Source organism: Vicugna pacos, unplaced genomic scaffold (genome assembly GCF_048564905.1).
Source record: "Vicugna pacos unplaced genomic scaffold, VicPac4 scaffold_190, whole genome shotgun sequence".
Lineage (NCBI taxonomy): Eukaryota > Metazoa > Chordata > Mammalia > Artiodactyla > Camelidae > Vicugna > Vicugna pacos.
The window spans coordinates 700,652-716,043 of NW_027328869.1; the positions used below are offsets into that span (position 1 = coordinate 700,652).

General features: G+C 31.8%; 1 pseudogene; it reads right to left on the reverse strand.

Moving 5' to 3' along the window:
- Positions 1-1,540: 1,540 nt before the first annotated feature.
- Positions 1,541-14,477, reverse strand: LOC140695205 (heat shock transcription factor, Y-linked-like; annotated as a pseudogene).
- Positions 14,478-15,392: the final 915 nt, after the last annotated feature.

Genomic DNA, 15,392 nt, shown 5'->3' on the forward strand with positions numbered 1-15,392 from the left:
AGTCTTCCATGAATATTTTATATTTCTTAATATCTGCAGAAATTTGGTATTCTTACAGTTGGACATTTTTGATTCTACCACCCTCACCACTTTGTAGTCCACACAGTTTGGATTGCAATTTGGTTACTGAATATGACCACCACAACCAAGGGGTTAGTACCTCTTTGATACTTACTGTGTGAATGTTAGAAGGCACACTAGTTTTGTGGGGTACATAAACCTACATAAAATGATTGCAATATCACTCTTCTGGATAAACCTCTGATTCTAAGAAGTAAATTAATTAGAAGGCAGTATAGTTATTGGCATGGGGAAGAGAATCAGCTATTTTGGGGTGGGTGGGTGAAAAAGAGACAGGAAAAAATCCAGCAAATGATAATGGAAAGCTTTAGGACTCTGGAGGCATGAATTAAGAAGAAAATAATACTTTGTCTCCAGTACCTACCTCCAATTACTGTCTTGAGTGACAAGGCCTTGGGCTATGAAAAGAGCTAGTTTGTGATGAAGAGTAAAGACCATAGTGAAATAGTTTGAAAACCATGAGAGTTTTGTTGTTTCAGGAAAGTAGATTTTGCTTAAAGTCAACATGTATTTTTCATTCACTAAATACTAAAATGCATCCTGTGGCATGTGCTGTGCTTACTGTGCTGGTATCCAAGTAAAACAAGGAAAGGGGGATAGACAGAAACTATCTGGAGGAGGTTATTTCTGTGCTGAGACTGGGAATGTCTAAATAGGTAAAAGGAGGATATCCTAAGTCCAAGGCTGAGCTGGAGCAAAAGATGTGAGGTTGGATATAATATGATTGACAAGCATTTGCCTGGATGTTTCTCCAGAAGCATAGAAACATAAAGATATGCCAAGGTTGTCAGATGCCAGATCTATAAAGAAATTACTAAACTATGTTGAATTTATGGGCTTAGATTTGGAAAGGCATTAAGTGCCACCCTGAGGATGTAAGCTTGTCGGCTGGAACATAAATGTAACATAAAATATTCACTTGAAAATATAGTGTAGAGTCTTGAGGGGAGGAAAAGAAAGCTCCAATTGGAATGCTTTGAAAACAGCACAAAGAAGACCATAGATAAAATTACTTCTTAAATTCTACCACAAGCTGAATGTTCCATCTGTGACTACATCATGCGACCTTTATCATACAAGGGATGACAAATTAGAGACCATGATCCCTGGGCCTGTTCCAGTATTTATTTCCCGTTCCAACCTATCATAACTTACACATTTAATACTTTCCAGGTTGAACCAGAAACCACTATGTAATTTTCCCTCTCTACATGTTTTAGTCTTTTTCCAAATTCTTCCATTTTGTCTTATTCCTTAGAGAAATTATTTAAATTTACACCCATATTTTTCCATCAAATGATAATATCAATCAAATATCTCTTTTCTTCTTTGAATGGTAGCTTAGTCTCCCATTTAACACTTTACTGTGTTTTAAAAAAATATAAGGAAAATGCAGGTACACATTTATGTTTATTGTTCAAATAAGAAAATTGCAGATATTTGTCAACATTTGCCAAAATCAATTTCAATCTTTGTTATCCTGCATAATCTTGTAGTCCTCTGGTAGATAATTTGTAATTAGGCTGACGTTCATAAACTGAAGATTGCTTATGAGTTGGCCTTGAAAGAGAGGTACCTGATGTATCAGCTATCACTGGCACTGGGAGCCGTGGGTTGCTCCCTTGTTGAACTTTAGAAAAATGACCTTCATTTGCAGATATTTTGTGATATATATTTGGAAAAGTAGAAGGCTCAACCATCAGTCCAAATTAATTGCTCTGTATGGGAGACAAGATTCTGTACTCAGAAGTAGAAATTGTAGTTGAAATGAAGTTCACAACACAGCCATTTGCTTCAGTGTAGCTGCTTTCAGATTGCCCGTGAAAAGTGGTCCACTGATTTAAAGTAGCACGTTGATCCACTGCAGGTTTTCTGGTGGTCTAACTGACACTGATGATGGAGGAAAAAATCACCTCTGATCATGGTATTTGTATCACAAATTTTGTGGCTAGTAGAGGGCTTTATTATTAGAGGCATGTTTAAATTTGCAGAAGGTAAAAATGCACTTTCTCCACTAGTGTCAGCACAAAATCACAATTATTTTTAACCACATTTCCCCCTCGTTTAAATTGCTTCTTGTTAAAATCTTGAGCCAATAAAGATACCAAAGAGGCATTTTTAATCCCAACTCTTCTATTTATTCTCTCTAAAAGCAGGGAAAAGCCTCGTTTAAAATTTGGATTATGGTAGATCTGCAGCTACAACAAAATGAGAAAGATTTTAGTAATATTTAAATCAAAATAGAAGACTAAAATAAGCCTAACCTATAAAACCTCAGATTTCATGTTTACTATGCAAAGATAATATCATCAAAATATGAACATAGCTGACGATATTTTGAAGTTCCTTATTTGGAAAATACACATTTAAATAGTATAGTCATCAAATTTAAGAAGTTAGGATTTGCAGTAACGGTGAGTGCCACTTTTAAAAAACAGCTTTAATACCTTTATTTAGGTTTCAGATAAGATTTATACTTGCTAGCAAAGTTTCTCATAATCTTGAATACTTAAGACACTGTCCTCATTTTTAGAAAAAATAAAGAAATTTGGCCTTAGAAGTTTTATACAATTTTCAAAATCTAGCTTTACATTTATATTACCATAGATTCATTTAGAAAATAAAATTTTATATATAAGTTACCAAGTCAAAACTAAAATTTCTGAATTCCTTGCTTAAAACATAGACTTCTTTTTCTTCTGCCAGGAAGTCAGCTAGAAAAAATGATCACTGAATATTCGGCCGCACTTTACTAAACCCATAAAGGTTAAGTTGTCTAACTAAGCTTTTCATACTCCCTGTTTCAAATATTGTGAAAGGGGACTTTCTTTACAAAACTTCCTTATTAAAGACATCTTCATCAATCACTATGGCAGTTCCATTATCATCACACCAGAGGGATTTAAATTGTCCACTCCCAGCCATTTTCCACAGTTTTCTTGGAAATGTCAGAGAACGAAAATAATTATCTTCATCTGGTTCAAAGACACAATGTGGGTAACATGGTTTTTTTATCAAGGATTCTTCAGACTAAGTCTGAAAATCATTTTCTTCAATCATACACCTTAAGTCCAAGTCCCCAGAGAATGTTTGATCACACAATAGAGATCAACTGGAGTTTCCTGAACCAGTTCATCCATGTGAAGGAGACACATCTTGAATTTCTGAAGAAATATGTGCCATCTCAAATAACTTTTTCTACAGCTACTTTTCAAATTTGCATGATTTTGAGCACTGCAGCTTTCAATGCTGCTTAAGGAGGCCTGCACAGTTAAACTGCTAGGCCATCAAAATGGTTCTTAACCTTAGTAGCTGTGACATCACAAAATGACTGGTCTCCTAGCAACTCAAGTGTAAATTTCAGCCAGTGTTTCCTTCTCATACATCCAGTTAAAATGAAATATATAGGATGAATAGTTTTATAGTGTGATGTGCAAATATTTTCCCCTCAAAATTTTTTTAAATAATTTAATTTTGGGGTTTGAAATGAAACCAATCTACTTCCTTTTGTACAAAAATTTATACCAGATTTGTAAACAGAGTATAAATAATGCACAGAATAAAAAAAAAAAGTTAAAATTTTGGAAATAAAGTGAAATTTGTGTAAAACATTACAGAAAAGGTATAACAATTTCATGATCATTTGTAATTAAATTGAAACATTATTTGATTTGGAAACGGAAGTAGTTATTTATCTGTGTACTTTACATTAAGTAGCTCTATAATCAAAATATGAGCAGAATAAATATCAGTTTATTTGCTATGTTTATAAATAAATGACAAATATTTATGAATTAAAATTAGATTAAAATTATCAATCAAATTTAAGAAATTCCAAAGGAGGGAATTTTTGTTTTAAATTGTAATCCAGTGCTATAAGTAAAACAAATGTAATTTAATATACTACTTTAAAATTACAAAAGAAAATTTTTATTGTACACTTACAAATGTTTATTTTCGTCATTCTTTCACTCAGAGGTTTTTCAGTCCCAAGAAGGAATAAATTTTCTTGTCATCTATATAATCCATACTCTTGTGCTTTCTGTTAAGTGTTCCAAAATGATGTTGATAAATACACTTATACACAATATCCTGGATTCAATATGCAGTGACTTCATTAAGTGTCAAATAAACAATCAAACAAAAAGCAAATAATATAATTATATGTGGGTTAGGGTGGAAAAGACCAGGTAATGCATTTTAGGAAGCAATATGTTTCCCAGTCCTGAAACAGTTGGCATTGTTAGTATAATACGGCATTTTAAGGCAAGTGTTTTGTGCACTAATGGTAAATAATAGCTATGATCTGTATCAGTTAACTGTAGTAAATCCAGTTCTACCAAAAGTTATATTCTTTATTTAGAAATAAATTCCATTAAACATAAGCCAATTTCAAAATGAGTGATAAAATTTTTAAATAAATAAATGTACACTCAAGCTACAATGTAAATTTTTCCTTCAGTATGTGTATATTCCATTCTAAATAAATATTAGCAACCTGAATTCATAGCGTATTATAAGTATTATAAAATATAGTTAAGTTTGACTAAGTCCTGATTCATAAATATCATATAACATATGCAAATCAATAAATGTGATACCATCCCTTAAAAAACAGAGAATACAAACGTAACAATCTCCAAAATGTAGGAAAAGTATTGACAGAACTGATCTTAACTTTTGTATACAAAAAATTGTTAATAAATTCGCTCTAGATAGAATATATCTAAAGATAATAAAAGCCATATATGAAAAACCCATGACTAACATCAAGTTCAATGTTAAAATACAGGAAGGTTTTCCTCTGGTCCAATAATATGAAAAAGTAGCTTATTTTCACAAGTCCTAAATTACACTACTAGAAGTCTTAGCCAGAACAACTAGTCAGGAAAAAATATAAAAGGCTACCACTTGTAAACAAGCAGTAAAATTTTTACAGATGACATAATTATACATAGATGAAAAACTCCATATTCTACTCCAGTGACTGCTAGAAATAGTCAACAAACTTATTAAACTTGCAGAATACAAAATCAATACACAAATATCCCTTGCATTTTTATATACTAACAACACATTATCAAAAATAGAAATTAGGAAAACAATTTTGTATAGATTTAAACCAAAAATATTAAAATATGAATAAATTTGATAAGTGAAATAAAATATCTAAACATAGATCTATAAATTAAAGGTGCAAGAAATATACGTAAACAAAATAAATAAAAGACATTCTGTGCTCATTGATTGTGTGCAATGTGAGGAAATACTGTATTCCATCTTTCACATGTTCAGTCTCCCCAGCACTACTTTTTGAGGAGAATGTCTTTTCTTAATTTTATACTCTTCTTTCCTTTTTCATGGGTTAATTGATTATAGGTGTGAGGGATTATATCTGGTTACTCTATTTTCTTCTATTGATTGGTGTCTTGTTTTGAGCCAGTATCATGTTTTTTAATTACTAACATTTTGTAGGACTGTTTAACATCAGAGTACTTTACACTATCAGAATTAATTCTCTTTTTCAAGATTATGTTAGCAACTCATGATCTTTGTTGTTACATACAAATTTTGAAATTATTTGTTCTATTTAATGGAAAAATCTCATGAGTATTTTGACATGAATCACACTAAATGTAGATTGCTTTGGGTAGTATGTTTGTCTCAACCACATAGTTTCACATCATTAACATAAGAGATCTTTAAATTTCTTTGTGTCAGATTTAATTTCCTTCATCTATGTTTTCTATTTTTTCACGTATAACTTTTCATCTTATTTGTTAACTTGATTTCTAGGTATTCTTTACATATATATGTATAATTATTTACATTATATTTATAAACACATTTCCTACACAAATACAACAGGAAAAAGGCAGTGGCAAGACATATTCAAAATCCTGAATGAAAGAAACTGTAATCTAAGATAATTTATCAAGCAAGGCTATCCTTTAGAATAGAAGGAGAGGTAAATAACTTCCATAAAAGCAAATACTAAAAGAATTTAACAACTGAAAAAGATATAATGAAAGATCTACTCTAAAGAAAATAAGCAGGATGCTATAGAAAGGAGAAAGGCATAATTAGAAATGCAATAGCTGCAATGACATACAATAGAATATACATGATATTGTAAAACAGTACATCAAAATTTTTAAGTGTCAGAGAGTGAAACAGGACAATACAGATTATTTCCTTCTTGTTTCTGTTCTCTGTGGGAGGGGTTAGAATTTGTATTCTTATCAGTGAAAATAAACAGATATAGAAACGGTTAAATATACATACAAAACAGGGTAACCATACGTCAAAAGCTTACAATGAAGTCACAAGCCAAAAAGAAACCAAGATAATAAAAGGAAGCTTATCAAGCCACAAAAAGAAAATGAAATGAACAAAAAGGGAATACAAAATAAACTGAGAAATGAAGTTCAAAATGGAAATAAACACCAGTCTATCAATAATCATCACAATTGTTAATAGACTAACAGCTGCAATCAAAAGATATATATTGTCAGATGGGATAATATAACAAGACCATACATTATGAAGCATACAAGAGACCCACTTTAGTAAGAAGAACACACATCAATTGAAAGTCAGAAGATGGAAAAATATTTTCCATACAAATGGACATTACAAGAAAGCAGGACTAGCAGTACTGATGTCACACAAAAGAGACATTAGAACAAAGGCCATAGAGAAAGATAAACAAGGACATGATATAATGATTAAAGGAGAAATATAAAATGAGGGTATTATACTCATTAAGATATATGCACTCAAAATAGGAGCACCTAAATACGTAAAGGAAATACTAATAGATAAAAAGGAAGAAATCGGTGGGAACACAACCACAGTAGGAGAGTATTATTCCCCATTACCATCACTAGACTGGTCTTTCAGACAGAAAATTAATAAGGGAATCAAGATACTAAAAACACAATGCAAAGTTTATGGAATACAGATAAAGCAGGCTTAAGAGGGAAGTTCATAGTGAGAAGGCCCTCCTCAAAGTAGAAGAGAAATTTCAAGTAAATACTCTAACGTTCTATGTACACTGATCATGAAAAGAGGAGCAAAAAAAAACCCAAAAGTCAGCAGAAAGAGGGAAATAATAAAGATCAAAGAAGAAATAATTGAAATAGAGTTTAAAAAATAGAAAAAATCAAACTCTTTTTTGAAAAAGTAAACAAAATTGACAAAACTCTGGACAGACTCATCAACAAGAATAGAGAGAGAACACAAATAACATAAGAAATGCCAATGCAGAAACTTCAAAGAGTACAACAAATTTGCAAAATATCATAAGGAAATACCATGAGCAACTGTATATAAACAAACTGTATAACCAGGAAGAAATGCAGAAGTTTCTGGAAACATTCAGCCAACCATTTTTGCATTAAGAAGAAATTAACCATTTTAACAGACAGATCACCAGAAATGGAATAGAATTATCAATAAAATAAAAAATCTCTGCAAACAAAATTCAGACCCAAATAGCTTCACTGGGGAATTTGAGAAAACATACAAAGAAAAATCCATACCACTCCTCCTCAGGCTTTTCCAACAGTTTGATATGGAGAGAGTACTCCCAATCTCACACCATAAGGCCAACATAAACCTGATACCAAAACTACACAAAGACACTACCCGAAAACTATAGGCCAATATCCTTGATAAACATAGATGTAAAAGTCTTTAAGATATTATTAACAAACCGAATCCAACAGCATGTAAAAAAAGATTATGTACCATGGTCAAGTTAGGTGCATACCAGGAACACAAGGATGGTTGAACATATGCAAATCAATCAATCCATTGTGATACATCATATCAACAAAAGAAAGGACAAAATACCACATGATCATCTCAGTAGATAAAGAAAAAGCGTTTGATAATATTTAACACCTATTTGCAATAAAATTTCTTATCACAGTGGGCATAGAGAGACCATATCTCAACATAATGAAAGCTATTTATGACAAATATATAGCCAGCAAAATACTCAATGGTGAAAAACTAAAACGCTTCCCACAAAAACCTTAGACAACAAGGTTGCCAATTCTCACAATTTCAATTCAATATAGTCTTGGAAGTCCTAGCCACAATGATCAGGCAAGAAAAAGAAATAAAAGTATTCAGACTGGAAAAGAAGAGATAATATTGCCACGATATGCAGACATGACACTATATAGAGAAAACTGTAAAACTTCCACAAAAAATTACTTAGGGTAAAAAAGGAACTGGGCAACGTACCCAGAGTAATGTACAAAAACAAATTGCATTTCTTTACACTACCATTTAATCAACAGGAAAACAAAGTATAGAAACAACCACTTTTATAACTGCATCCAAAACTATTAAATGCTTAAGAATAAATCTGACCAAGGAGATGAATAATTTATATATGGACAACTAGAAAACATAGAGGAAATCAAAAAGGATTTCAAGAATTGAAAATATACCCAATGGACATGAAATGGAAGAAATAATATTGTTAAAATGGCCATACTGCCCAAGGCAATCTACAGACTTAATGTGATTTCCAATCAAATTATGCAAAAAATTTTTTAAGGACTGAAACAAATGATCCTAAGATTAACACAGACTCATAAAAGATCCATAATTTCCAAAGCACTATTAAAGAAAAAGAAAGAGGATGGAGAAATAAACCACCAGGTCTCCTTACACTGTTGCATAGCTACAGTAATCAAAATGACAAGACATTCGTACAGAAACAGGTATTTGGACCAATGGAACAGAATAGAGAGCCCAGGAATAAATCTAAAGGCCTGTGTTCAAGTAATCTTTGACAGAGTAGCCAAGAATACGACAGAGAAAAGACAATCTCTTCACCAACTGGTGTTGGGAAAACTGGATAGCAGCATCAGAGCAATGGGTTTAGAACACTCCTTCACTCCATACACAAGAATAAACTCAAAATGGCTTAAAGACTTAAATGTAAGGCAAGACACAGAAAATCTCCTAGAAGAAAACATAGGTAAAATACTCTGAGATAAATCTCAGCAATGATATTCTAGAACAGCCTACCCAGGTAATGGATGTAAGAGCAAAATTAATTAATGTTACCTAATTAAACTTATAAGCTTTTGCACAGCAAAGGGAACCATAAACAAAGCAAAATGAAAACCTACAGGATTAAAGAAAATTTTTAGAAATGATGCAACTGACAAAGCCTTAATAGCCAAAATATAAGACTTCATACAACCTAATTATAATAAAAAAAAACCAAGAAACCCAATCTGACAATGGGCAGAAGCCCTAAACAAGCAATTCTTCAATAGAGATATACAAATGCCACACAGATATATGAAAAAAAATTGCTCACTATCATTATCACAGAAGGGCAATTTTAAACTATAATGAAGTATCACCTCACAATAGTCACAATGGCCATCATTCAAAAATCCACAAGCAATAAATGCTGGGGAAGCTGTGGAGAAAGGGAACCCTCCTACACTGATGGAAGGAGTGCGGTTTGGTGCAGTCATTGTGGAAACCAGGGTGGGGATTCCTCAAAAGAATAAAAATAGACTTAACATACGATCCAACAATCCCACTTCTGGGTATGTATCATTGTATTATAAGAGAACTCTAATTCATAAAGACACCTGCACCCCAATGTTCTTAGTAGTGCTATATACAAGAGCCACAACATGGAAGTAACCTAATTGTCCAACAACAGATGACAGTATTCAGAAGTTATGCCGTATTTACACAATGGAAAAATATTCTGCAATAAAAAATGATAGAACAATGACATTTGCAGCAAAATGTATGTCCCCAATATTTGTCATTCTAATTGAAGTAAGCCAGAAAGAGAAAGAAAAATAATACATGACATGAAACATGTGGATCCTTAAAAAAAGTTGGATGAGAACACAATGATTTCATCTACAAAACTGAAGCACACTCGCAGATCTACTAAACAATTTTATGATTATTGTGGAAAGGGGCTGTGAGAGGATATATTTGGGAGATGTAGATTTATAAATGTTATTCACTATATATAAAATAGATTTTTTCAAAATTTCATGTGTATGACACAGGGCAGTAAGTTACATATCTTGAAGAATCATTTAATAGGCCCACAAATGTATGCATGTACGGGAACACAGTGCTATACATCACAGATTGACACATAGTAAATGGCAGTACTTCAATGATAAATAAATTAATAAATATGTAAATATATAAATAACTAACTAACTAAATAACTAAATAAATAAATAATATCTAAATAAAAACTATTTAGTAGTAAATGATATACAAAGATTCACACTACTTAACTTTTAACTTCAAGAATCTAGGAGAAAACAGAAAGAATAAAGAAGAAAATTGAATGAATGTGAGTAAGGAAATTAACAAGAGAAACATTTGAAAAGATAAAAAAAAACCTAAGACTGTTTCTTTTAAACATAAAGTGGACAAATTTTAGGTTGGATAAGGAAATAAAGACTCAAATAAAATGATAAGTAAAAGAGAAGATTTTACCAATGATGTTATAGAGATGCAAAGCTTCATTAGAAATTAACACAAGCTAACGATTTCAATGACTTAGAATAAAAGACAAATATCCAGTAACATATGTCTTCCAATACTGAATCAAGAAGCAATAAGAATCTTAAATAGAGCAAAAGTGTGTATGAGTAAATCAATAATCCAAACTTCCCAAACCAGAAAAATTTACAAGACGATTTTACTGATGAATTCTGTCATACATTTCAAGACAATATTTCACCATTTCTTCCCCAAATCTTCCGAGAATTTGAAGGGGGTGAAAGATTACCAACATGTTTTATGATGCCAGCTTTATTTGCATAACAATGGTAGAAAGGACATTATATGCAAAATATAGAATATTATCCCTGATGAACATATGTGCCAAAATTCTCAAAAATCACAAGCAAAATGAATTCAACAACACATTTAATGTATCATAAACATACATGACTAAAGGGATTTATCCCTGGGTTTAAAGATTCTTCAAAATATTCAAATCAATAAAGGTGACATGCCAAACTAATAGAATGAGAAATAAAACTCACATAATCATCTCAATAAGTGAGGAAAGAGCATTGTATATAATGCAACATACTTTAAAGATACTCCCAACAAATTAAATTTACCCTGTCAGTGACACGATATCATATACACCCAAACACTGTGTGGAGAGAAGCGAAGTAGTTCTCTGTTTATTGATTCTTAGAAGAAGGGTTTATATGGGACATGCACAATACCTCACATATCATCTAAGTTATAACAATGTTAATAATCTTAAGCTGTATATGTACCCATGCTCCTGCAGTAAACACAGGATGTTAAATGATCAAGGATTGTTTAAAAGTTCATCACGGAACTTCATTAAGTAGGCCATCTCTGATCCAGCCGGCTGTGCCTGTCTTAGGTTGTCCTCCATTGAGGATCTTACCCAGCATATTCTATCCAGCCATCCATACTTGATACATAGAGTAGGCCATATATTACCCAGCCTCAATATGTGACAATCCTCACAGATTGTTTATCAGTTCAGCCCATGGGCTTATTCTCTAGAGCCTTCAGACAGGGGCCTACAAACCCAACATCCCTTGTCAGAAAAATGGATGAAGAAAATTTCATATATATATGCAATGGAAACAATAATTTGCATTCCTATCAACAGTGTCCATGGTGTACTTTCTCTCCACAATCTCACCCACATCTATTCCTATTCTTTTTGATGAGAGCCTTCTGACAAGTTTGAGGTCTTGCCTCATTTTTGGTTTATGACTTTCCTAATAATTTATAACTCTGAACATATTTTCATGTGTCATTTAGCCAAATATGTTTTCTACAGAAAATTGATTCAGATCTATCTATTCAGTTCCTATGGACTTTTTTGTAGTTGCATTGTTGGGTGATTTTGTTATTGTTGTGGGGTCAATGTTTGTCATATATTTTGGATATTAACACTAGATTGGAAAATATCACTTGGAAAATATATTCTCCCATTCTGTTTGTTGACTTTTCATTTTATTGATCATTTCTTCTGCAGTGCAAATCTGTTTAGAGTGATACAATCATATTTTATTTGATTAGCTTCTGCTTCCCTTGCCATGGAGACATATGTAGAATCATATTAAGTCCAATGTCAGAGTGTACTTCTTATATTTTACTCTAGGATTCTATGCTTTCAGGATTTATGTTTTATACGCCCAGGTGTGGGATTACTGTGTCAAATGATAGGTCTATTTTTATTATTTAAAGGAACTTACATACAGTTTCCAAAGTAGTTTCACCAATTTTCATTCCCACCAACAGCGTTGGAGAGTCCCTATTTCTCCACAACCACCCCAGTCTGTATTATTTGTAGACATTTGGATGATATCACTTCTTAATATTGGGAGGTAAAACATTGTTTTATTTTTGTGTTGCCTTTGTATTATGATTAGCAATGTGAGCATGTTTTTCTTTTCCTGTTTGTCATCTGTGTGTCTTCTTTAGAGAATTGTCTTCTCATTTTCCAACTGAGGTGTTTGTAGATTTTTGAAATGGAGTTGTATGAAAGATGTGTGTATTTTTGAAATTAGCCTCTTGTTGATTGTATTGTTTCCTAATGTTTTCTCCCATTTGGAAATTCATCTTTTCATTTTGTTTACTTTGCTGTATAGAAGCATTCAAATTTATTTAGGACCGTTTTGTTTATTTTGTTTTTATTGTTTTCAGCTTGGGAGAGTGACATAAGAAAATTTTTCAACAATTTATGTCTTGTTTTCTCTGTGTTAGTCAAGGAGTTTTATTGTGTCATGTTTTAGATTCAGATATATAAATTATTTTGAGTTTATTTTTGAACAGTTTGAGGGAGTGTTCTAATTTCATTGATTTACATGTAGATTTCTACCTTTCTCAACATCCCTTACTGAAAAATGTCTTAAAGTCATTGTATATTTTTATTTCCTTTGTCATAGTTTAGTTCACCATACGTGTGATATTTTATTTTTGCATCTGTGTTCCATTCCAGTGATATAGATGTTTGGTTGTTTTCCAGCATTGTGCTGTTTTGATTACAGTATTTTTGTAATATAGTCTGAGATCTGGGAGGGTTATTGGTTATGCCTCCATCTTTGTTCTTATTCCTCATGTTTCTTTTGCAATTCTGGTTCTTTTGCAGTTCCATACAAATCATAGGACTCTTTTTAGTTCTGTGGAAAATATCATGTATTTCGATCAGAATCAATTTATATCTGTAGACATAATGTGTAGTATGTATATTTTAACAATATAAATTCCTCTAATCTAAGACATTGAGATTTCTTTCCATTTAATTGCATCATCTTCAAGTTTCTTTATCAGTGTTCTAATCATTTTACTATGTTGTTTTTTTCATAGGTTTTTCATTTTTTGGTCTGATTCATATAGATCTTTTAAAATTATGGAATATTTCATTGTTAGTGTAAAAATGTGATAGTTTTTGTATATTAATCATGAATCATGCTACTTTGCTAAATGTGTTTATTACTTTTAGTTGTTTTAGTTTGGAGAATCTTTAGGGATCACTATATAGATTATCATGTCATCTAAATTAATAACAGTTTTACTTCATTCAATCCAACTTGAAAAATTTTTTTCTTGTCCGATTGCTGTTGCTAGAATTTCCCATAATGTGTTTAATAGAAATGGTGAGAGTGGGCATCGTTGATTTATTCCTTAATTTGGATTCCAGTTTTTCACTTTTGCATATTATGTAGTCTGTTTGTCTGTAATTAATGACTTTAGATATGTTGAGATATATTTCCTGCATCCTAATTTGCTAAGAGGTTTCTGTCATTGTTGATGTTGTTGTTGTTGTTGTTGTTGTTGATGTTGTTGCTGTCATAATGAAAAAAATGTTGAATTTTATGAAATGCTTGTTATGGATTTATTGGGATGACCATGTCATTTTCTCTTTTTCTTTTGTTAATGTGATATATCAAACTGATTGATTTGTGTATGTTGAACCTCTCTTGTGACACTGCAATGAATCCAAGTTGATCATGGTGTATGATTCATTTTAGGTATTGCTGGATTTAGTTTGCTAATAATATTTTGTAGAATATTTGCTTGTAAATCTATCAAATATAATGGCTTGAAGTTCCCTTTGCCCGTACTTTTTTTTATTGGTTTTGCTATCAGGGTGATGAAACTTCATAGAATTTATTTGGGAGTTTCCCACATCTGCACTATGTTTGAATACAAAAAATAGTATAAGTTCTGGTTTGTATTTTTGTGCTCCACAGGAGCTGTTGAAATCTACACTTCTATTCAAAAATTTTTTAAAATGCAGATTCTATCTTTCTTCTAGTAAACAGTTTGGTCAAATTATTTGTTTCTCCTTACCTCTGTCTCTTTCTAGACATATGTCTATTTCTACTAAGTTGCCCAGTTTATTGGCATGTAAATTCTGACCAAATGAACACTTTTTTGTATATCTGGGGTAACAATTGTTATTTCTCTTCTTTTATTTCTTAATTTATTTCTTTGTAGCATCTACCTTTTTTTTCATGATGCACCTGGCTAGCGGTTTTTTGATTTGCTTATCTCAAAAGGAAAACATAAAACAAAATATTTGGTTTTATTACTCTTTGCATAGTTTTTTTCTCTATAATTTATATTTACACCTGTAATATTTAGGTTAATGTTTTTTCTTTTTTTAACTTTTTTATTGATTTACATACATTTTACAAAGTTGTCTCCAATTCCAGCGTAGAGAACACTTTTTCAGTTACAAAAAACATATATACATTTGATGTCCCATTTTTCATTTTTGAGTTGCTGTAAGATCTTTTATACATTTCCCTGTGCTATACAGTACAATCCTGCTTATCTATTCTACAATTTTGACCTCCCAGTCTATCTCTTCCCACCCCCAGACATATGGAAACCAAAATTTTATATTCTATGACTGCAAGTCTATTTCTGTTTTTTTATTTGTGCTTTTTTTGCTTTGTTTTGTTTTGCTTTTTGATTCCACTGATGAGCCATTTCATATGGTATTTTTCTTTGTATTTCTGGCTTACTTCACTTAGACTGATTTTCCCCAATATCATCCATATTGCTGAAAAAGGCATTATGTTGTCGGTTTATATGGCTGGCTTGTATTCTATTGTATAAATATACCACATCTTCTTTATCCAGTCAACTGTTGATGGACATTTAGGCTGTTTCCATATCTTGGCTATTGTAAATAGTGCTGGCTATGAACATTGGGGTGCAGGTGTCATCCTGAATTAGGGTTCCTTCTGGATTTATGCCCAGGAGTGGGATTCCTGGGT